The 22,761-nt window shown below is 45.6% G+C and overlaps 1 long non-coding RNA gene across 2 annotated transcripts in view; it reads left to right on the forward strand.

Moving 5' to 3' along the window:
- The window catches only part of LOC129784008 (uncharacterized), a 68,192-nt gene that overhangs the window by 28,705 nt on the left and 16,726 nt on the right, over nt 1-22,761 (forward strand). The gene's annotated exons all lie outside the window — the stretch shown is intronic.

Here is a 22,761-nt window from a genome sequence, read left to right on the forward strand (position 1 = left end):
CTTTTCCTTTCTTTTAACTTGCCTGGCTTATATATACTTATGGATTATGAAAAGATGGAATATAGAGGGGGACCAGGTTGATTATTGGAGATTAGAGATGAAGTACTTGAGGAGAAAAAAAACCCAACATCTTGTTAGAATCCAGATCTTTTTTTGCATCTTTGGGGGGGGGGGAGGGGGGAGGGGGGGGTGCGGGGCTGGGGGGGAGAAAAGAATCCTGAGGAAGCTCTTGCTCTGGTGTCTGGCTTCATATAGGGCAAAGGATCCGTGCTGAACCGTGAGAAAGAGGCAACTACTGTGCCTTTTGGCAAGAACCTGACAGGCTTCCTTTTCTTGCTAGCTGAACAACAGAGTAAACGGGCACAGGAAAATTATATAGATTTGCTGTCATACAAATATAGTTTGTACACAGTGATGAATTCAGCAAGTGTAGTAGTGCCTTGGCCTCAAGGGAGAAGATGAAAGAAACATCAATATTTGTGTTTAACACCCCAAATGAGGAAGACAGACACACTACAGTACTCCAGGGCACCAGGGCTCGTATTGAAAGTTGTGCAGTATGGGATAAAGGGTGTGTGGTAGCACATGGTAGCTAGTCCAAGATTCTGGTCTTCTGTTCCATGCCCCCCTGGAGACTTATTCCATGATGCAGACACCACAGATCATTTCCATATGACCAAGATTTCCGAGTACTCTCTAACTGAACTCAAGCCCCCAGACAGTATCCTCCCAGGACAGTCCTGTCTCTCTCTTTCCTTTTAATTTCTAACACAGCCTGGAAGAACACAGAACTCTCTGTTCCCTTCTTTAAGCCTTTTCTCAACCAAGTCTTTGGCAATATCTCACAACCATAAGAAAAGTGCACAACGTCACCACGCTTCTCTACTCACCCAGTGTATGATGGTGTACACCCAGTAAGTGTCTTACTCAAAGCTGTACAGCAAGGTTACAACACAAAATGCAGACCCCAACAAGCAGTAGGACAGCTCCAGGGACTTGTTCTTGGAATCTTCCTTCATCTGATGTGAAATATTTCAGAAGAACTGTACGAGGCTGTGTGATTAAAGGCTCATCTCCACACACACAGGGAACTGAGAGGCACAAGTGCAAGCAGGGGAGCCACACTATCCCAGTCAGAGACACAAGCCCCTGCACTGGGTTGGGACTATCCCAGGAGACCCTCAGCCTCATGGGCTGGAGGTGGCATCTTCCCCAGGGGAAACAGGGGAAAGAGGAACATCTCCCCAGCTCACCTCAGGGGTCAGAGGGGAATCACTGCCTGGTATGGGACACATTGAGAGATGCAGGGGAAGAGCATCTGGGGATTGCAGAAGACCTAATATGGGATAGGTTAGGGAAGGAACCAAAGTCAGGGAAAGGGAGGGATCTAACTAGTTTAGGAAGGAACACATGTGGGAAAATAGAGGGAAAAGTAAGCAGTCCTGTGCAAATAGGTTGCCAGTCATTGTGCTGGTATGCAACTTACACTCCAGAACAATGGGCCCAGGAGAAGATATTTGTGGGAAACTGTTAGCAAGGAGGTGGTCCTACTTTACAAGAAGATCTTTCTTCAGGTAATTAATTGCTCCAGCTCACACTTTGCTCGAGAACAGCAGAACAAGTGAGATGTTATTCCCACCCCAAAGCAGCACTAATGAGTGGTGAAGATGGCAACGCATCTCACTTCTCTGTTCTAGGTTTCTTTTGTGTGTTTGCCGGGGTTCTGGCAACTGACAAACAAACTGAGGAGTTCCCCTGATTTCCTTGGAACCAATTGCACTTCTGGGCTTAAAAACTGCATTGAAAGGAACAAAACAAAGGGAATCATTTGTATTAAACCAGACAGACACAGACCCTAAAACAATTCCATCATGTAAAGAACTTCCAGCCTTGAATAAAATCACATTCAGTTCTGAATTTGCTACTTTAGAAGTCTGAGAGCTCTTAAAAGAACCTAATCCTTGTCACAAAATACAAGTCCCCATAAACAAGCAAAACACATAAATCCTGTCTGTGCTAATTATTTCGCAGATGATGACTAGCATTGTTACATTACATGCAAGGGTCTGGCTTATGATCCTGAGGAGCTGATACATACAGCCAACTGATGATCAGAATTTCCTGTTGGTTATAATTTTTTAGGGTTTTCTTTCAGTGTGCTTGGCTCCATCCTGGATTAAAACCATGGTTTCTAAACCTGGAAGCCATCCAATCTTTTGTTTTCCACCAGACTGAAGTTCTTGTCAGGTTCACAACACAGATCAACTGCAGTGAAAGGGAGCTTTGTTTGTTCAGGATCACACGGACACAGAGAAGACCCGCTGGGCTCAGAGCCCTGCCTTGGGTTACTGCAGGTTTCTTTTCAAATGCCAGATGTTTCCAGTGAAGCAGCCTGGGCTCTCTGGACTGAATCTCTGCACAGAAAGACTTCCAATTAAGTTTTGCTGCTATACGGCAAGCTGTGGGGATGGTTTGACTTACCCATGTATAATTTCTTCCTTGGATAGTTTGTAAGTATTTGCAATTGCTTTGGGATGCCAACTTTTCTATTGCCCAAGTCTCAAACATCGTTTCACATCAGGCTTGCTCCTGAAACAGGCTGATTTATACCACTCTACTTCCATGCATGGTGAAGTGACTCCTTGGATTGTATAGTTCAAGTAAAAATAAAATACGGTGAAAAAGAAGTATATTTGAGGTCTGTAGGCAGTTATATAACACTCCAAATATCACCCTTCTCCCTACAGTGATGTGTGCAAGCCCTACTGAAAGACATGACTTCCCAGTTTATCTCACTGGCATTTGCTTCCTGGGTTTCAAATCATGATGAGGATAAATCCTGTGTATGTAGGAAAAGTTCTTTTGCATCTGAGAAATAAAATTTGGTTATTTGATGACCAAAGCCCCCGCAATGAGCACATGTCCATCCTCACACTGATGACTTTTCTCATGTGCATTAACTTCCTCAAGGCAATTGAGACCCTCAGCTTGCTCTGGAGTCCACAGGGGATCAGAATGGTTTGGCATTTGCTTGGAGTATTGCAGGGTGAGGCATCATTTCATGCTGGTGTATTAAAAGGCCTTGAAGTATTTATTGTTGCATTAAGCTATTCTTTCATCAAACAACTGGCATCGATGAGTCTCCCTTAGGGTGTAAGTTTGTTCTGATGATATATCTAACACTTCTCTGTAGCAGGTGGTCTTCTCAAAATATCACATTAAATTCATAACCTTCAAGGGAGCATTGTACCTCACATGATGACTGCTTGGTATTTTATCATGACAGAAGAGTTGTTTTAAGATCTACTCTTCCATCACCTACAAGAAGTAGGTGGCATTCTTCCATCACCTACAAGAGGTAGGTGGCATTCATGTGACACCTGCGCTGGTGGCTCAGGCAACTCTTCCACCAAGTCCTGTGTCATTGGTGCCTCGGGCAAATGTCCTCAGGCTCAGAAAGAAGCAAACACGATGAGTAGGCATGAGAAATGGAGAAATCCATATGGTCACTCCATGCACACATGGCTAAAATGATGCTTGCAAGTTGCAGCATCTCTGTAAGTACTTTTTTTTTTTTTTTTTTTTCAGAAAAAGAGCTACTTTAATTTTGTGAGCTCTGAATTCTTTCATGGTCATTACCCATTTCAGAGAAACCAGTGCTCCTGAGTCAGTTTTTTAGAAGGGCTCACGTTCCCAGTTAAGACTGATTGAAACTGATGTACATATGGGGAGGTATATTCCTTTACAGGTGGAAGACTGAGTTCTTTCACTGCCCAAAGTCTTATCTACCAGGGTTTTTAATTAGAAAAAACAATATCATATATAAGTTAATGAGTGTTTTTCTTAAGACCTCTGAAGTCAATAGACCAGGCCCTAATCCTTACCAGTTTCAGTGATTTGATCATATGCACCCACTGCTGTTGCTCTGTGCTGAGAGCTCTTACATCAGGGGCAATGAAATCATTGTCCTCATTTATAGGGGGACTTGGGACAGTAATGTGGTTTCTGTCTTGCAGACTTACAGTCTTATTGCCCATATTTTAATCACTATATAAAATCTCTGTTTCCTTGGTTATGTACATGTGTCCCACATGGATCATGCTTAAGCATTTCAAAATAATCAAAATGCCTCCAGTCCTAAGTCCAATTTTATTACATTCTTAAGAGTTTATTTTTAGAGTTAGCAGAATGGACAAATTTCACTTCTTCCTAAGCAGTGCATGACCTTTAGCTATCTTTAAAATCAGGCCTCTCCATCTGTGTGATCTTTACAAAGCAAAATGTTCAATTAAATCTAATCTTTTGCTTGCACCTCTTGGAGGGTTGCTTCCACTGCCGCTTTGGGCCCAGCTGACTCTTCATGGACCAGGTTCCTATGTGAAAAAAAGCATATGGACTGAGGAGGAGCTTTCTTACTTATTATTTAGGCTGGTGTGCTACACTGCTCGTACTTAGCAGCACTGGACCAGGACAGGGTTAGGTTACCACAACCATAGTGTAATTTTACTAAGATAAACTGCACACTAGATTAGCTTCATGGTCAAGATGATCTTTCTGTTGGCATGATGAAATAGGTGATTGCTACTGACTCTTTCCATGTCCACCAGCACGTAACTTAAATCTCTACTCTTTGAATCATAGAATCACAGAATGGGTTGGAAGGGACCTTAAAGATCACCTAATTCCACCCCCCCTGTTGTGGGCAGGGACACCTTCCACCAGACCAGGTTGCTCCAAGCCCTGTCCAGCCTGGCCTTGAACACTGCCAGGGATGGGGCATCCACAGCTTCTCCAGGCAACCTGGTCCAGTGTCCATCCTCATAGTTAAGAATTTCTTCCCAGTATCTAGTCTCAGTCTATCCTTTTTTAGTTTAAAATCATTACCCCTTTTCCTATTGCTGCAGGCCTTACTGAAAAGTCTGTCACCATCTTTCTTATGTGCCCCCTTCAGGTACTGGGAGCTGCTCTAAGGTCTCCCCGGAGCCTTCCCTTCTCCAGGCTGAACAACCCCAGCTCTCTCAGCCTGTCCTCACAGGAGAGGTGCTCCAGCCCACTGATCAACTTCATGGTCTTTCTCTGGACTCATTCCCACATATTCATCTCCTTATTATGATGGAGAGTCCAGAGCTAAATGCAGTGCTCTAGGTGGGGTGTCATGAAAGCAGAGTAGAGGGGGAGAATGACCACCTTTGACCTCCTGGCCACACTTTTGATGCAGCCCAGGATGTGGTTGGCTTTCTGGGCTGCAAGTGGACGTTGTCAGGCCATATTGAGCTTTTTGTCCGCCAAAACCCCCAAGTTCTTCTTCCCAGAGCTGCTCTCAATCCATTCTCCACCCAGTCTGTATTGGTACTGGGGGTTGACCTGACCAGCATGCAGAACCTTGCACTTGGCCTTGTTGAGCTTCATGATGTTCAAGCGGGTTCCACCTCTCAGACTTGTCAAGATCCCTCTGGATGGCATCCCTTCCCTCCAGGGTATTGATCGTACAACTCAACTTGGTGTCCTCTGCAGACTTGTTGAGGTTGCACTTGATCCCAGTGTCCATGTCACCAGCAAAGATGTTGAACAGCACTGGTTCCCATATGGGCCCCTGAGGAATATAACGCATCACTGGTCTCCACGTGGACATCAGGCTGTTTACCACAACTCTTTGAGTGTGACCATCCAGCCAATTCTTTATCCACTGAGTGGTCCATCTGTCAAATTCACATCTCTCCAGTTTAGAGACAAGGAAGTCATGCAGAACAGTGTTAAAAGCTTTGCACAGGTCCAGGCAGATGACATCAGTCACTCTTTCCTCATCTGTCAATGCTGTAATCCTGTTATACAAGGCCACCAAATTTGTCAGGTGCAATTTGCCTTTAGTGAAACTGTGCTGGATTCACCAATGACCTCCTTATTTTCCATGTGCATTGCCTTCGCCATTTCCTTCCCCAGATCTTTGTCTCAGCCTGCCCTATAATACAAGGGAATTGATGCTAATCAAATTAATGTTTTGATACTAAAATAATTATTATTGTGGAAAAGAAATATGTATATATATATATAAATTTATGCATATATACACATAGCTCATGTCTTTCTATCTTTTCATAATTCAGTGTGTCTCCAGCTGTCTTGTCTATAAGTTTTGTCTTATTTCAGTATTAGTAGATTTCATACTAGGCACCAAGAGAACCCAAACCAAGTCTATGAGTACTTCCCTTTTTTCAAAAGACATAGATTAGCTGAAAATAATACAGTGGACTTCTGTTCCCAGGGATGTAGTTGAGTATTAGTGCAAGAACCTGAAAAAATGTGCGACAGACTTTTATACCGAAGCTCCCCAAACCGAGTTTAAGCTGTTTTATGATCTGTTTGAATCAAAGTTCAGCGACCTGTTTCTTGCATTCACACTATATACAAAGGGAAGGAACATAATAGGTTTTAAACCCATGGTATAAATCCAGGTCACTAGAAACAACGCCTGAACTAGCCTGGGTATAGTTCTCCCTGGACACCTTAAAATAGACCCTAGAAATGTGTCTGCATTTGTTTCCAAGAAGACAATTTTCTGCAGTGCAGCCCCTTGTCTTAATTGTTATAGCAGTTGTAGCAAAGCCTCTTGGAGACGATTTGGCAGATGTAAACCATTGTCATTCCTTGAAGGAGAAAATCCTGGATCAAGCTCCACATCCTAGTGATGTATCCTGCTATGCGGAGGAAGGGTATATAAATAGGAGTGCATGTGTAATAATACAGGTAATGGATTGTTGCCCAGTACAAATTCAATACAACATCAGTAGATAACCTCCAGGACACACAGCAATCTGGGGTTCTCACTGTCTGCACCACGAGAACAGCAGGTGCTCAACACAATCCTAGAAAATAAAATAAACTTGTAAATTGTGAGCTCTGACTCATTTAATCTTGAACCTCAGGTGGCCAGGGAGTTTCAGAGGATCTTAGCCAATACATAAACAAAATTCTGCTAATTGTCTTGAGCAAAACTAGTTGAAGTAACTTCCTGAATTCTCTTGAGTGAGGAGCCAGAATCCATTTCAGGGGTTTTTGATCAAGCTCCTTTCCTCACAGTAAGATTAGATAGAAAGGTGGCTGGGAAAGAAGTGACCATGGCATCACAGTGGAGGGGGAATATAAACATGCATTAAAGGACAGCAGCAGTGACAAAGAGCCATTCTCTGCTTGCAGCCAACAGCTAGAGAAATACATGGATGAGGGCTTCTTTAGGGAGCAATAGGTTGCTTCATTCAATAAGGCGATAATCTGCTTCTCTCTCTCCTCCTTGATGGATAAAGTTCCTGTCTGAAGGCAGAGTGGATTATTCTCTATGTGGAAATTGGATTATGGCTGAAGAAAATGGAGCATTCTGCTGTTACGGTTCATTAGACAGAAGCTTAAAAGTCGCCTTCCTGCAGATCTGCTTGGTTCAGGTGCTGGGGGCATATGCTGCCAGCAATGCCTGCCGGTGTGGTGCAGGGTGCGGATGGTAGCACTTCACTGCTGTGGATGTGAAAAAAGGACTGGGATTTGACAGCTGTCCATAGAAAACTCCTCTGCCTGGGGCTTGACTCAACCCTTAGGGTCTGGTTTTTTAACTCCATTACCAAAAGAAGATCCATTTTAGCCTCTTCCCCTCCCCTCTTTCCACCGGATGTTTGAGGTGTCTTAAGTTTGGTCTGAACAAGTCAGTTGATATAGCTGAACAAGATAGCCACTGGGTCTCATTTGGGCCGTTGTGAGCCTTTGCCGTTGTTAACGCGCATTCGGTATGCTGCAGGCAAGGCTGGAGCAAGTCTCGTTACTAGCTCAGAGACTAGGTTATCAGACCTTCCGCAGGAGTCTCCTCTTTGGGCTGAAGGTGGATCCTGTCAGGATCATTCTGTCTCATCTCCAGCTCGCTTCCAAATGTATTGTAAAGCTGCACTACCAGGAGTGGTGTGAGAACCCTGCATGGAAGCCGCGTGTTCTTCTGCCTTCGCCTGTTCGTTGACATAAGTGTGCCTGAAGGCTGTCTTTCCACCCCCCTTCACTGTGAAGCAGCAGATGACATTTAGGTGATTTCAGTCACATACGGCAAGCAAATCCAAACTATATGCATCAAGGACCAAAGGAAAAGCAGCATTTGATATGTGACTGCTGCTGTATGGCTCTTCTAAAATTGAACACAATGCTCAATGGGCAGCAAATGAGACTGAGACCACACACAGATGAGCAATGAAAGAAGACATGTCCCTCACCTTATGCAAATAAGGTCTCTCGTTTCTTATTTGGAGAGACTATTTCCCTAACATACCTTCCTTGAAGACAAAATTTCCTCAGAGTTTTCTTCCCTTCCCTTCCCTTCCCTTCCCTTCCCTTCCCTTCCCTTCCCTTCCCTTCCCTTCCCTTCCCTTCCCTTCCCTTCCCTTCCCTTCCCTTCCCTTCCCTTCCCTTCCCTTCCCTTCCCTTCCCTTCCCTTCCCTTCCCTTCCCTTCCCTGCCCTTCCCTTCCCTGCCCTTCCCTTCCCTGCCCTTCCCTGCCCTTCCCTGCCCTTCCCTGCCCTTCCCTTCCCTGCCCTTCCCTTCCCTTCCCTGCCCTTCCCTTCCCTTCCCTTCCCTTCCCTTCCCTTCCCTTCCCTTCCCTTCCCTTCCCTTCCCTTCCCTTCCCTTCCCTTCCCTTCCCTTCCCTTCCCTTCCCTTCCCTTCCCTTCCCTTCCCTTCCCTTCCCTTCCCTTCCCTTCCCTTCCCTTCCCTTCCCTTCCCTTCCCTGCCCTTCCCTTCCCTTCCCTTCCCTTCCCTTCCCTTCCCTTCCCTTCCCTTCCCTTCCCTTCCCTTCCCTTCCCTTCCCTGCCCTTCCCTTCCCTTCCCTTCCCTTCCCTTCCCTTCCCTTCCCTTCCCTTCCCTTCCCTTCCCTTCCCTTCCCTTCCCTTCCCTTCCCTTCCCTTCCCTTCCCTGCCCTTCCCTTCCCTTCCCTTCCCTTCCCTTCCCTTCCCTTCCCTGCCCTTCCCTTCCCTTCCCTGCCCTTCCCTTCCCTTCCCTGCCCTTCCCTTCCCTTCCCTTCCCTTCCCTTCCCTTCCCTTCCCTTCCCTTCCCTTCCCTTCCCTTCCCTTCCCTTCCCTTCCCTTCCCTTCCCTTCCCTGCCCTTCCCTTCCCTTCCCTGCCCTTCCCTTCCCTTCCCTGCCCTTCCCTTCCCTTCCCTTCCCTTCCCTTCCCTTCCCTTCCCTTCCCTTCCCTTCCCTTCCCTTCCCTTCCCTTCCCTTCCCTTCCCTTCCCTTCCCTGCCCTTCCCTTCCCTTCCCTTCCCTTCCCTTCCCTTCCCTTCCCTTCCCTTCCCTTCCCTTCCCTTCCCTTCCCTTCCCTTCCCTTCCCTTCCCTGCCCTTCCCTGCCCTTCCCTGCCCTTCCCTTCCCTTCCCTGCCCTTCCCTTCCCTTCCCTGCCCTTCCCTTCCCTTCCCTTCCCTTCCCTTCCCTTCCCTTCCCTTCCCTTCCCTTCCCTTCCCTTCCCTTCCCTGCCCTTCCCTGCCCTTCCCTTCCCTTCCCTTCCCTTCCCTGCCCTTCCCTGCCCTTCCCTGCCCTTCCCTGCCCTTCCCTGCCCTTCCCTGCCCTTCCCTTCCCTGCCCTTCCCTTCCCTTCCCTTCCCTTCCCTTCCCTTCCCTTCCCTTCCCTTCCCTTCCCTTCCCTTCCCTGCCCTGCCCTTCCCTTCCCTTCCCTTCCCTTCCCTTCCCTTCCCTTCCCTTCCCTTCCCTTCCCTTCCCTTCCCTTCCCTTCCCTTCCCTTCCCTTCCCTGCCCTTCCCTGCCCTTCCCTTCCCTTCCCTGCCCTTCCCTGCCCTTCCCTGCCCTTCCCTGCCCTTCCCTGCCCTTCCCTCTTTCAAAGATGTGTCTAGCAGCACAGGAAGCTGCCAGTTTCTTTCCTTTCCAACATAAGTTAGGCAGAAGATTCGCTAGTGAAAAAGCACCACTGGCAGCCATAAATTAGATTTCTGGGAAGTAAAATTCTTGCTGCCTTACCCCTGGGGGTGGCTCTTACCACACACAGGGGCTGTGCAGCACTCGGGGAAGGGGGGCTGCAGGGAAGGAAGTGAGGGCAGCGAGACCCTTTCCCAAAGCTGGGTTGCCGTGATTGGTGTGCAGTGGTAGGCACGTATCATCCATTTGTCTTCCGGTGTTTTTTAAACCATCCAAGGCTGTAACTCACTGTAAGTTTCAAAATCCAATTTTTGCCTGCCCTGTCATAACTTCTAATAAAATATAAGCCACCTTTTAGTTGAAATCTGGCAAGTGTGTGCTATAAGCATAGCAGAAGGTTACAAATAAGAAGTGATTTAGTTACACAGAATACTCAAAACCTTTGTGGAATCAGCTTTTGGGAAAACATTCTTGAATGTAACCTTCATGTTTCATTGCATTTAAAAAAAAAAAAAAAACAAACAACCTTTCACTAAACCACTGTTGGGGTGAAGGATTTCGTTGTTGACTAATTGTGTGCTGCTCACAGCTGATCCCCAAGGGGATTCCCTACTGGTGTAATGATGATGGTGAGAACTGTTCATCACAGGGAAATGCTTATGCTTAGCCCATGAAAAGCCGTGCTTTCTTCACCTGAAGATTGCCCATGATTGCTGTCTATGGTTTTGTTCTGTGGGAGTGGCTCTGCCTACCCCTTACCAAAAGAGCAGGAAAGCATGACTGGTGTGTTCTTCACTCACCCCATTTGGGAAACCTGATATTCTATAATGTTGTTGTTCGCTCATCTGGGGTTCAGCATGTCCTCAGGAGGGATCTGGGTGTGCTTTCAGGCTTTACAGTACAACCTTGCCAAGATAATATGAACCTGGGGCTTGGAGATGCAACCAGTGTCTGTGAGGCACTATAGTATTTATGGTCCAAGGTGGTGCACAGTGCTCTGTGGGTGCCCTAGGACTCCATGGCGTAAATCACAAATCTGACAGAAATCTGACAGGTCTGTCCTTCCTCTCCTCTCCTCTCCTCTCCTCTCCTCTCCTCTCCTCTCCTCTCCTCTCCTCTCCTCTCCTCTCCTCTCCTCTCCTCTCCTCTCCTCTCCTCTCCTCTCCTCTCCTCTCCTCTCCTCTCCTCTCCTCTCCTCTCCTCTCCTCTCCTCTCCTCTCCTCTCCTCTCCTCTCCTCTCCTCTCCTCTCCTCTCCCCTCCTCTCCCCTCCCCTCCCCTCCCCTCCCCTCCCCTCCCCTCCCCTCCCCTCCCCTCCCCTCCCCTCCCCTCCCCTCCCCTCCCCTCCCCTCCCCTCCCCTCCCCTCCCCTCCCCTCCCTCCCTCCCTCCCTCCTTCCATTTATTTCTTTTGTTCTTTCTCTCCTCTCTTTCTCCCTTCTTTCCTTCCATTGCCCAGCCGCTCTCCAACAGCTGGTGCTGACATGCATATGACAGGCATGTCCTTTGGGACAGATTCAAGGGAATGGAACTTGACACAGCTCCATGGGTTTTCACTCTCTATCCAGACGAAGACAATGTGATCTATTAACCCTGTGATGAGGTTGAAACTAATGCATTGTTGGATCAATGGATGGCAGTTGCAGGGATGCAGATGAAGACGTCAAGTGTGAGACATGATTAAACCAGGTGCTTTTATTCAGGTCCTGAAAATGTATACAAGGACGACAATTTTCCTATTGAGATGGACCATCCTCACAGCATGTTAACAAAACGTCTCTGAGAAGCTCATCTGAACTGCGGTGCCCAGCACCACCATCTGCTGCCCACGTTAAATGTCCTAACAGTTATGCAACTAAAGTTTGAAGCTGATTAGAAGACTGTGTCTGTACAATATATGATGAGGGACGGATTGCTCTCCTGAATGTGCTATCCACGGGCAAGCCCCCTGTTCACAGCCTAAGCCATTAAAAGTCCCACGACTGAGACCCTTTGCAGTCTACAGTAATGCATGGACATTTTCTGTATGGAAATGATTAAAAACGAATGGCAGAGGAAAAAAATGGGAGACGCAAATGTGAATTGTTTTACAGATCTATTTTGATAATCAATAGAAATGCTAACAAAACAGAACAACCAGCCATTCCTCCTATACCTGGATGTTTCTAACACTGCCTACTCACATGCCTTCCCAAAATAAGAAACACCTTTGCCTTGCCATCTATACAGTTCACAGTATAGAAGCAAGGTGCAGGGCTTTTTCTGACCTCCCCTGACCACTGTCTTCTGGCCTCAGGATGAGACATTACACTTTTTATACCTGTATTTGCAGGGCTACCAGTTCCCCAACAGTCCAACACACAGAACTTGGACTTCCATTGCAAAAACACACAGAGGTGGCACTGGAGGCACTGCAAAGTATTAGAAACAAAACTGCTGGTTAACTAATAACCAAGCAGAAGGATTTATTGCATGTAACTTCTGAAACCAATTATATCTCCTTTTGGGGCTTGGGTAATGAAAAGTCTCCTGTGTGCATTCCCAAAGCACTACAAAACTGACATGTACTCCCGTGTCCTCACCTAGAAAATGAGTCTAGTGGTGTGGGCTGCAGCAAGCTGGACTCACTGGTTTCTGCTACCCAATGAGTCTGAACCTGCAGCTTGACAAAGAATTCTATTTAGGGTCTGTAGTCTTTTCAATAAAACAGGGGAGGGGCAGGGGTGCGTGTCAATTTTTGGTGTGGATGTTTTTGGTTTTGTTTGTTCTGTTTGTTTGTTTCCCAAAGAAAATAATGGCTAGTTCCTGAGTTACTTCTTTCGAGATTTAATTTAATTTAATTTCTAGTGCCATTGTACATCAAGGATGCTACGGATTCCGCTCCATGTGTAAACTTTCCTCATAATTGTATTTGCAGAGAGATGGCAGGACAGCATCTGCAGTGTAATTCAGACATACCTTTCCAGTTCTTTAAGACTTTTTAGATTGAAGCACCTGAATCTAAGCTGATTGTAAACTTAAATCTCGAAAAGTTTTACACATCAATCCCTTCAAAGAAAGAAAGATAGCAATAGTGAAGATAATTGCGTTTAACTATTATAGTAAGTATTACACTAGATACGTTTTTTCCAGATGGACCTGGTACCCTGGATAATTATTACAGATGGTGACAAAAAAAAAAAAAAAAGGCTGAGAAATTGTCAATGTCTGCAACTAGATTCAGCAAATAAGAGAGGAGGGTCAAAGAGCTGAAACTTAACGGGCAAGGTGTTTGTGCAGGTAGGAAGTTCTGCTTTCCTGTTTTAACTGACTGGGGCAGTGACTTGGAAAGCAGCAGCTCACTATTGTCCCACTCTTCTTCCTTTAATTACCTCCTTCTTCACAGCAGCATTACTTTGGCGTCTTTCTAGATAAAAGCATTTGGGAACAAAGGCTATATTGCTCTGCAATGTTTATGCATCCTACATTTACTGTACCAGGCCTGGGAGAAACCCTGTTCCTCCTAGGGCATGTTCCTTCTCAGCCTTGTTTGAAGGCAGAGGTTCGGGCAGTGCTCTTCGTTACAGCTGTCATCCAACTTTTAATTGCTTCCTCAACTAGACCAAAATGACAGGCTGACATATTTTCTATAGAATATACTCTGTTGGGTGGTATCTGTGGATGGACAGTCAGCCAGGTGGATTTCTAGGCTACAGTGATGCAGTATGAAAGAGGATAATAGAGCTGAGGGATTACTTTTGCTGGGAAAAAGATGCAGTACTGGTTGTGTGCTTAGCTCGTGTGTCTCTTGCTGCTACTGCAGCCTTGGAGTGAAGGAAATGAACTCAGGATGGAAAAGACTAGGTTTTTTTAGATTGCCTCAAAAAGAATTGATATGGAGACTCTTCCTGAGTGAAGCAGTGAGTAGCCATCACTGCTTTATGTCTTGGTATTGGACGGTACTAACCAAATAATTAACAGTGGAGGATGTTTCTTGACTTCAGCCTCAGCGATCTGCTCTGCCTCAAGCGACAGTGCTGAGCAGCACAGGGAAGAGGACAGAGAAATCTGCCAAGCTTTGGACTCCAAGCTGAAGGGTACCAGTCATGACTTGGTTCCTGTACCTGGTCGCAAAATTTAAAGGGAGAAGGACCATAAAGGCATAAAGCCACCAGGAAGTGGAGATGGATGGGTGGCATGCTTGGCTGACGTGTGAGATTTGTCCGTGCAGAGTGAAACAGGCTTGGGGAAGACATTTTTACATGGGCATCGCAGGATGGGGAGAAGTGCCACCAAAAGCAGAGAGGTCTCTACTTCAGCTTTCTGACTTGGACTGCAAAGAAAGGGGAAGGGCAAGAAGATGACAAACGTGTGTGCACAGGAAGAAGGAACAGGAATAGCATCAGTCATAGGGAAGGCAGGGTCTTCCTAACACTCAAACTACTGAAGGTAGCAAGGAAGTTCACCCTGAAGTAATTCACCTCCCAGCTGTGTTGATTAAGATGATTGCAAGACCTTAAACCATTCCTGACACAGAATAACAATGGGTGTCAACCAGCTTTGTTCATTCTGCTGCCACTACAACCCCAGCTGGGTATAAGACCTTCTAGGAAACCAAGCCTGCGAGGAAAAGCTGTCTGTAAGTTCCTGCTGAGGGAGAAGGGGTCTTTAATTTCTTTCTCTCCTTCCCTCTCACATCCTTGTTTTTCGTTAGAAATATGAGGGGCAATGTGCTCTCAGGCAGTGATTCTTTGTTCCTGGGACAGGCAGTGTCTCTCCTGTAGCACAAGAGAAGCACACTTGATGATTTGGTCCCAGCTATCTACTTGCTGATGGACTGTTCCTGGGAAGGGCATATCTTTACACAAATTCAGCTTGGTCAGCTGGGAGGGTCCATGCCCCCTTCTACTTACATCTTATTTCTATGGATACATTTGCTGTTCTGAAAGTCCTTTTTGTTTTCCTCTCTGGTCCACCGTGTTCTGCTCTTTTCTCCATCTCTTCTTTACGCAGCACTGTTTCATGCTGCTTTCTTCAAACTCTTTTCCCATTTCATTTCCTTACCCCTCTCTCCTGCCCCAGTTTCTCTTTTCTCTCAGTCTCCTCTCATTTTCTCTCAGTCTGCCTTTTGTCTCTCGCCCTGGTTTGCTGTCCTACTCCCTCCCTCGCCTTACTTATTCTTTGATTTTCCATCACTCTTTATCAACTTTGTCTCCTGCACAATCCCCATCGCTGCTTCTTTTCTTGTTTAATGTTCCCAGACTCCCCTGGCGCAGAGCACTTTCTGCTGATGTGGCTTCTCTAGTGGCTTGAAGCACGGCTGACCTCTCCATGCAGGACCAGAGATCAGAGTTTGATGTAAGAGACATCTTAAGACTTAGATGCTTTCACTTGTGACAGCAGACGCTTCAATTGCCTCTAGAGACTTGACTCTCTGGGTCATTTAAGCTGTCAGCAGAGGTATCTATTTAACTACTGCAGTTCTCCTTGCCTGATCTATGGCTTCAGAGTTCCTTAGCCTGTTGGCTCTTGGACCATTGCCCTGTAAATTGTGGGTGGGAGCAACCTACTTCCTTTCACCCCTCCATCATCAGGAGTAAAAGGGGACATCTGAAGAGAGTTTCAGTCCACCCGTCTCTCAGGGAAGACACTTAGCTTAAAGGGGCACATTGCAGTAGAAGTCTTGGGCCATGGGTGTAGCAAAGAGCCTTCCTGAGCAGTGGGTGTCCTAGGAAATAGGTGTTTTCTTAGTGAGGCCTTTTCTGGGTGGGCATGCAGAAGCAAGGGGCTCTGGGGAAAAGTCTTTGAAGGAGACCAAGATGGAAAGTCAATGAGGAGATGCATTTATTCGACTGGGGGAGTAACTGATGAAATTACAGTTGTGTCGTGTCTCTCAGACCATCCCTGGGCCCTCTGCCTTCCCAGCTGAGCCACATCTGCCTATTCAGCAAGAGTTTTAGACCTTTTTAGCCCTTCAGACCTATGGACCAAGACATAGGATGTTCTCCAAAAGCCTCCTCAGTCTTCAGCTTTCAACTGTTTCATAGCCTAACTTGACACTGAAAAACTCTTTTCCTCATTTTCCAATGCACATCTACAGGTAGGGGACATGTGGCAGCAGCGTCGCTGGGGATGCCCTGCTATTGGAAAGCAGGAGCAACCCCCGCTCTTCTCAAAAGGTTATGCCAAGACTGCAGCCAATTAAGCATAGATATAAAATAATTTCTTTTAGTCTTAATAAAGCCAGAGGAATTCCCTGTGGAAAACTCTCTCAGAGTTACTCTTACTGACAATGTATGTGCCCAATATAAACCAAACCAGACTCAGGAGACATCATTTACTGTGTAAAAGTTCACAGTTAAAGAAAACCGAACGTCTTATATTTAGACCTGGCTGTGCTCTTTCTCCTCCCTCTCCCTAGACCCCACTTAACATTCCCAGAGGATGTACGGAGACAAACTGGAAATGTTCTGGACTGGACTAAAATGACAGCTCTACTCCCAGAAGATGCAGGACTTTAAAGAACATAAAGCAAAGGGCTGGTAGCCCAGATTACTGTAATATTGCTGTAACGTGTACACAGCACAATAATATACAAATTCATCTAATCCATCAACACAAAATTAATAAGGGCTAGAAAACTGAAATATGTTTTAATTTTTCTCCTATTAAAAATGCTTTCAAAATTGGGAATTTATTCAACTGATGACCGCTTTTGGAATTTTTTAATTGGAAAAGCAATGCATTTTCTGTTAGGAAAGCGGTACTATTGCAACTCACCCAGGATCAGCTACAAGGGGGACTGTCCCGAGCAGAAATAGCCATGACAGAAGTCATGGCTCTCCCTGTTTTATTCCAACTGCTCACACCTCCCGCACACAGAGGCACACATGCTCTGCACCCCTGCGGTTCTGGCTGCGTGCCTGGCTGCAGCTGCCCCTCTACAAACCCCAGCACACAGCGGAAGGCTGTTCAACAGCTTGCATTATGTTTGAGTCTTTGGGCACTGGGCAAGCCCCATGTCATTTATCATGAGCATGTGGTCTGGCTGCAGCCATGACCCAGCAGACAGGATAGGACCCAGGCAGCATAGGGTCAGGGATATAGTCCTCACTCTTCCTCTAGCTCCTTGCTTTCCCATTAAGCAGTTCTGCAGTAGGGATGTCCCCCGTGATGGATGCCCCACTTGCCCCTGTATTTTGGCAATTCACTTTGTTTCCTGTTGAGTTTCTTCTCTATTTGAAAAGCATTTAAATGTGCTTAGTGCTAAAAGATGGGATTACTTATTAGAATCATAGAATCGTTTAGGTTGGAAAAGACATTGAGATCAGCAATCCAACTGTTAACCCAGGACTGCCAAGTCCACCACTAAACCATGTCCCCATGCATCACATCTACACTTTTTTTAAACACCTCCAGGGATGGTGATATCACCACATCCCTGGGCAGCCTATTCCAATGCTTGACCACCATTTCAGTGAAGAAATTTTTTGTAGTTATCCAAATTAAACCTTCCCTGGCGCAACTTGAGGTTGTTTCCTCCTGTCCTATTGCTTGTTATCTGGGAGAAGAGACTGACCCACACCTGCCTACAGCCTCCTGTCAGGTAGCTGTAGAGAGCGATAAGGTCCTCCCAGATAATCCTCCTTTCCTGACTGAACAGCCCCAGTTCTACAAAAGGAAGCACAGATTCTTGCATCTGGTGAAGAACAATGCCATGCACCAGTGCATGGTGGAAATCACCATGGAAATCACAGCTGGAAAACACTTTTGCAGTACATGGCGGTCCTGGTCGGCACCAAGTCTGGCATGAGCCAGATGTGCGCTTACAGCAGAGGGTTAACAGTATCCTGGGCTGCATTAAGCAGAGCACTGCCAGCAGGTCGAAGGAGTTGATCCTTCTTTTCTACTCAGCACTGCTGAGACACATCTGGAGTGCTGTGTTCAGTGCTGTGTTCTCCAAGTGCAAGAGAGATGTGGAGGTATTGGGGAGAAGATCATTAAGGCAATGGAGTATTTCTCACATGGGGAAAGGGTGAGAGCATTGGGACTGTTCATCCTGGAGAAAGGAAGGCTTAGGGAGATCTTATCAATGTATATAAATACCTGAAGGGAGGGTGCAGTGAGGATGGAGCCAGGCTCTTCTCAGTGGTGCCCAGTGACAGGACCAGAGGTGATGGGCACAAACTGAAACACAGGAGGTTCCCTCTGAACATCAGAAAACACTTTTTTACTGTGAGGCTGACTGAGTGCTGGCACAGGTTGCCCAGGGAGGTAATGGAGTTTCCCTCCTTGGAGATATTCCAAAACCGTCTGGACATGGTCCTGGGCAACTGGCTCTAGGTGGCCCTCTCTGAGCTGGGGGGTTGAAAAGGATGAACCCCTGAAGTCCTGTGCAACCTCAACCATTCTGCGCTTCTGTGATTCAGACTGTAGAGATGCATGTGCTGCTCTGTAGTTTTTCTTTTACTAAAGGAAAATAAAATAAAATTAAAAAAAAAGTGCCTTTCTAAAAAGGTAACAGCCTGAGATTCCCAGAGACAGAGACTGTCTTCCTCATGTCCATGCCTTTGAGGGACACCTCCGTGCTTCAGGGACGATGGAGCAATTCTGTTTCCATGACCACTCAGACCTTGGCTTCTTTGCTGATTCACCCAGTTTGCAGCAGTCACTGCAGTGTGCCCAGCTCAGTCTGCTCAGCAGCGCTGGGCTGACAGTGTGAAGCTCCCTGCTAGAAACAAGACGAAAATTGATGGCATGCACAGTGAAGACAGTAGCAACTTTCTACAACAGGAATCACAAATGCCTGTGAGGTAAAACAACCTCTCGACCAGCCCAGAGATGCTGCTACAAGGTATAATCAGGCCCTTCTCTGCCCCACCTATGGTGGGCCTTTTGGTGTGCTGGAGACAACAGAGTGCAGGATTTTGGTGCAGGCAGATGCAGCTCAGCCGTGGTAATAATGAGCATCAATGTGGGACCTTCACATCTGCCCGAAGATCACATGCTGGTCTATCTCAAAAATGCCTGCAGTGACAAGGCAGGGCAGCTGGTTTCAACAAAAGAGGCTTTTAAAGCTCAGTTTTCCAGGAAGGAAGAACAGAAAGTAAAAATGTCATAAAGCCCACATGATGCTTCAAGAAAAGCTTGCAGACTGGTAATGCTGTGAGCATTATGAACATCTGCTCTGAGCAAGCCAGCATGCCCCAGCAGCTTTTGCATATAGCCTAGCTTCTTTCAGGGAAATGTCTCTCAGACCTCTGGTCCCTGCCTTGTGCAGAAAACTTCCATAATTTGCTTGAATTTCTAGGCTAATGCTCCAGCTGAAGTGACAGAGCATCACAGGATTCCCAGGATTTGCAGTGCGGAGTCAATCACCTGTGGTGAGCCCTTCTACTTGGGGAAGTGCGTTTCCCAGCTCCCACCTTAGGGCAAAGGAGAAGCTCTTGGGTGAAACCACCATGGGAGTCTCCTCTGACACCACTCCATCAGTGCCAGGTGCTCACTCTCCTGCCAGCTTCTCAGCCCCTGCTCAGCAGGGCTGGGCTGTGTCAGCATCCCTTGTTGCACTGGCCACCCCATCCTACGTGGAGATTTTGGCTTTATCATAGCATGATTACATACCAGAAATAACATTTGTTTATCAGCAAAGCAACAAGCATTCATCCATTGTCTTGATCAGGTGACACTAAACAATATATTTGGCTATTATCTGACTCCAGGATGTGACCTTTTGAGCGGATTAGATTTTGTCTAAGTGTCAGTTTGCCCTGAATTTTCCACAACTATGACTCTGTTATCACTTTGTAGGCAGATGCAGTCTTTCAGAAATACACTAAAAGAGCGTGAGCTTTTTCTTTTTCCAAGCGATTAATGGAAAAATGTAAAAAAAATCCCAGCAGCTCCTCCAGGTTCCAGGATTTAAAACAAATTCCTTTCCTTTAACTACTATCTGAGATGTTTGTGGAAAGTATTAGCAAGCTTGAGCGACCACAGACACTTGTGGTTTTGTGAAAATCGACTTTTGTTTCAGTAAAAAATACTAACCATCGAAAGAAATATTTTAAAACCATGGTGTGTTTTCAAAGCCCACAGAGGTCTCCAGATAAAGGAAATGTTTTTTAAAATGCTATATTTCAACTGGGGGAGTTGGATTTCAAGCAGTTATATACTTGGATATTTCTGGATCAGGAAGCTTCTTTATGAGATATGGAGAAATGATCTCCAGCTGGCATAAATACAAAGCAGATCCAGCTGAGATCTCTGAAATGTATATACCTGCTGCTTGCCGTGGGGGAAGGCTGGACACTGCTTGGGGCTTACTGTGAGGCTGGAGGGAAGGCTGCAGCCCCCCTCCTAATGCCAGCACCCTGGGTGGGAGTGGGGGCAGCTGCGCAGGCTGGGTAGGGTGCGTGGGCTTTGCTTGTGCCCGGGGGCTGGCAGCCCTGCCCGTGCTGGGCAGCTGCTTCACACTCGTGGACCAGCCAAAGCCAACAGCTTTGCCTTCTCGGAAACGGTTCTGCAGCCTCCTTGCGGAACAAGCTGACTCTTGCTTTTTTGCCCTGTTTTGGAACGGTTAGGGTGGTTTTTTGTGGCGTTACCATTTTAAAGAATCTTTAGAAGTTGTTACTTAAGGAGAGGATTCTGTGTTTCCTTCTCTCACCTCTGCTGTTACCTCTCCTTGCTGCCTTGGTTTCCACTGCACCAACTCAATGGCACATTTTGCTCCTAATGCATGCTGTGCACAGTCGCACGATCTTCAGTGAGGCTGCATCTGCTACAGGGAAAGGTGGAATTTCACCTAAAAGCTTCATTTCCCCTACCTCTGAGAAGGGAAGTGCTTCTTTTTATTCTTCTTTTTTCTTTCTTTTTTTCTTTTTCTTTTTTTTTTTTTCTCCCTTACATTTTCAATTCTCTGGCCCCAATGACATCAGTGAGGTCAGGATGTTCCTCCACTGCAACCCATAGACATGCTACAAGACAGTGTGTATATGTATCTGTTTCCCACTATCTCACCCCCACAACTCATAATAATTTTTATTTTAGATTAAATGCCAAATGGGTCACCTTCTACACAGGACATCTAAAATTGCTACAAAACCTCGACTTCCTTAGCAATAACAATGACAGGTATGAAGTTATATTTAAGATATGGCTTTGACTGGATATTATTAACATTTTTTAAAAGAAGAATACACATGAAAGGAAGAGAAAACCCACACATGTAGACAAGTATTCCCAAGAATTCGTGATTCTCCACTTGGATTGCCAGTATTTAACTAAAGTGTAAGATTGCTGGATAAAACTGCATGGGCAGCAAGAATGAGACAGCCTGTTGCAGAACAGCCAGACAGAGGAAATAAAATATTTAACCCCATTTTTTTCCCCTGCTTCACCCAGGAATGTGTAGGTTCAACCTTGACAGATGCTGCAAAACTCTGTTTGACAAGCCAGACCGTTACTGTATTGACTGTGATACCAGTAAGTCACTCACAGCCAGTATGTAACTCTCAAATCTTGACATCTTGGCCAGGTTTTAAAAATATTTGTCTTCCCCTGTGGTCTAGTTTGTGTATCTTTTCCTTGTGCTGGGCAGCAGGGTTTCATGGAATGAATCCCTCTGCAGCTCAATGGGGCTTTTCATGCCTGTTGATGTTCATTACTCCCATGGTTGAACAGACTAATCCGGGATCTAAATTTTTAAAGGATGCCCTAACCCTCAAGGACGTTAAGATCCAAGTGCTTAACTTTTTCAAAGAACATGAATGATGACAAAAACACGACATGATTTTCTGGGTAAGAAATGGATATTTCTCTAGAAGGAACCAACAATGGCAGACAAAACCAGAGCCCTTTTAAGCATTAATATGCACTTTTCTATCCCACATCTTCAAAGCATCATTAGTAATTCTGCGTATAAAACTTCTTGTATCAGAAGCACTTGAGAGAGCGCCGAGCATGGTGAATCCTTAACAACCAGGTCCCTCCAAGGTCTCTGAAGACATCCATCAAAAAATACAGTCAATTTGGATCACATTGTTTTTAAATAGCTGCTGTCATGCTGTACCATATAGATACAGAAACTCCATACCTGCTCTCCCAAACAACTGCCTTTTTGGTGGAACTGTTTGGTAGCAAGCAATACTGTGTGCCCTACAAAACCCATGAAGTATAATAATGGAAACACTGAATTATTTGTGAACTGTCATTTTTGATTTATAGCAAATGACATATTCCCTTTCAATCTTCCTAATTACTAGTGCTTTTTTTTTTTTTTTTTGGGGGGTGGTGGTGGGGTGTAAAATAATAGTATTTACTTAATGTCAAATGCCTTATTTATGTCGTTCCACATAATTATCAGATTGGGAGATTAGATCATTTCTGGTTCTGGAGCTGTTGCTTTGAATTATTTGGAAGGTATAAATCTGTAAATTTTAATGAATTTCAGAAGGGTTTTTTTCATTATAAATGTATCACAGGGGTTCAGTGTGTGATTTCTAGAGTCGCATGAGGCATTTTTAATTAATTTTTGAACCTGGCAAAGTGCTTTTTCTTCAGTGTGAAGAAGTTGTCTGCCAAAGGGAGTTTTGTGATGCTCTGAAATGTATGTTAGGCTCTCTAGCTTGTGCTTTGACTTATAAAAAGATATAAAAAAAAAAAAAGGAGGGACACGCACGTGCAGCCATTTCTCTGTGAGTCTAGTGCACAGTATTGCCCATTATGCAAATACTCTCTTGTTACACTGCCCCACTTCATGATTCCTAAAATCTTAAGCCAAATCTCAAATGAACTATGACATGGTCCTCAGTTTCTGCATAGTAGGACATTACATATTCTGTAAGTTAAGAGGCTTGAAATCTTGTTTTAAAAAAATACAGGTTTTGTTGCAATTGAAAT

This window comes from Falco peregrinus, chromosome 3, assembly GCF_023634155.1.
Source record: "Falco peregrinus isolate bFalPer1 chromosome 3, bFalPer1.pri, whole genome shotgun sequence".
NCBI lineage: Eukaryota > Metazoa > Chordata > Aves > Falconiformes > Falconidae > Falco > Falco peregrinus.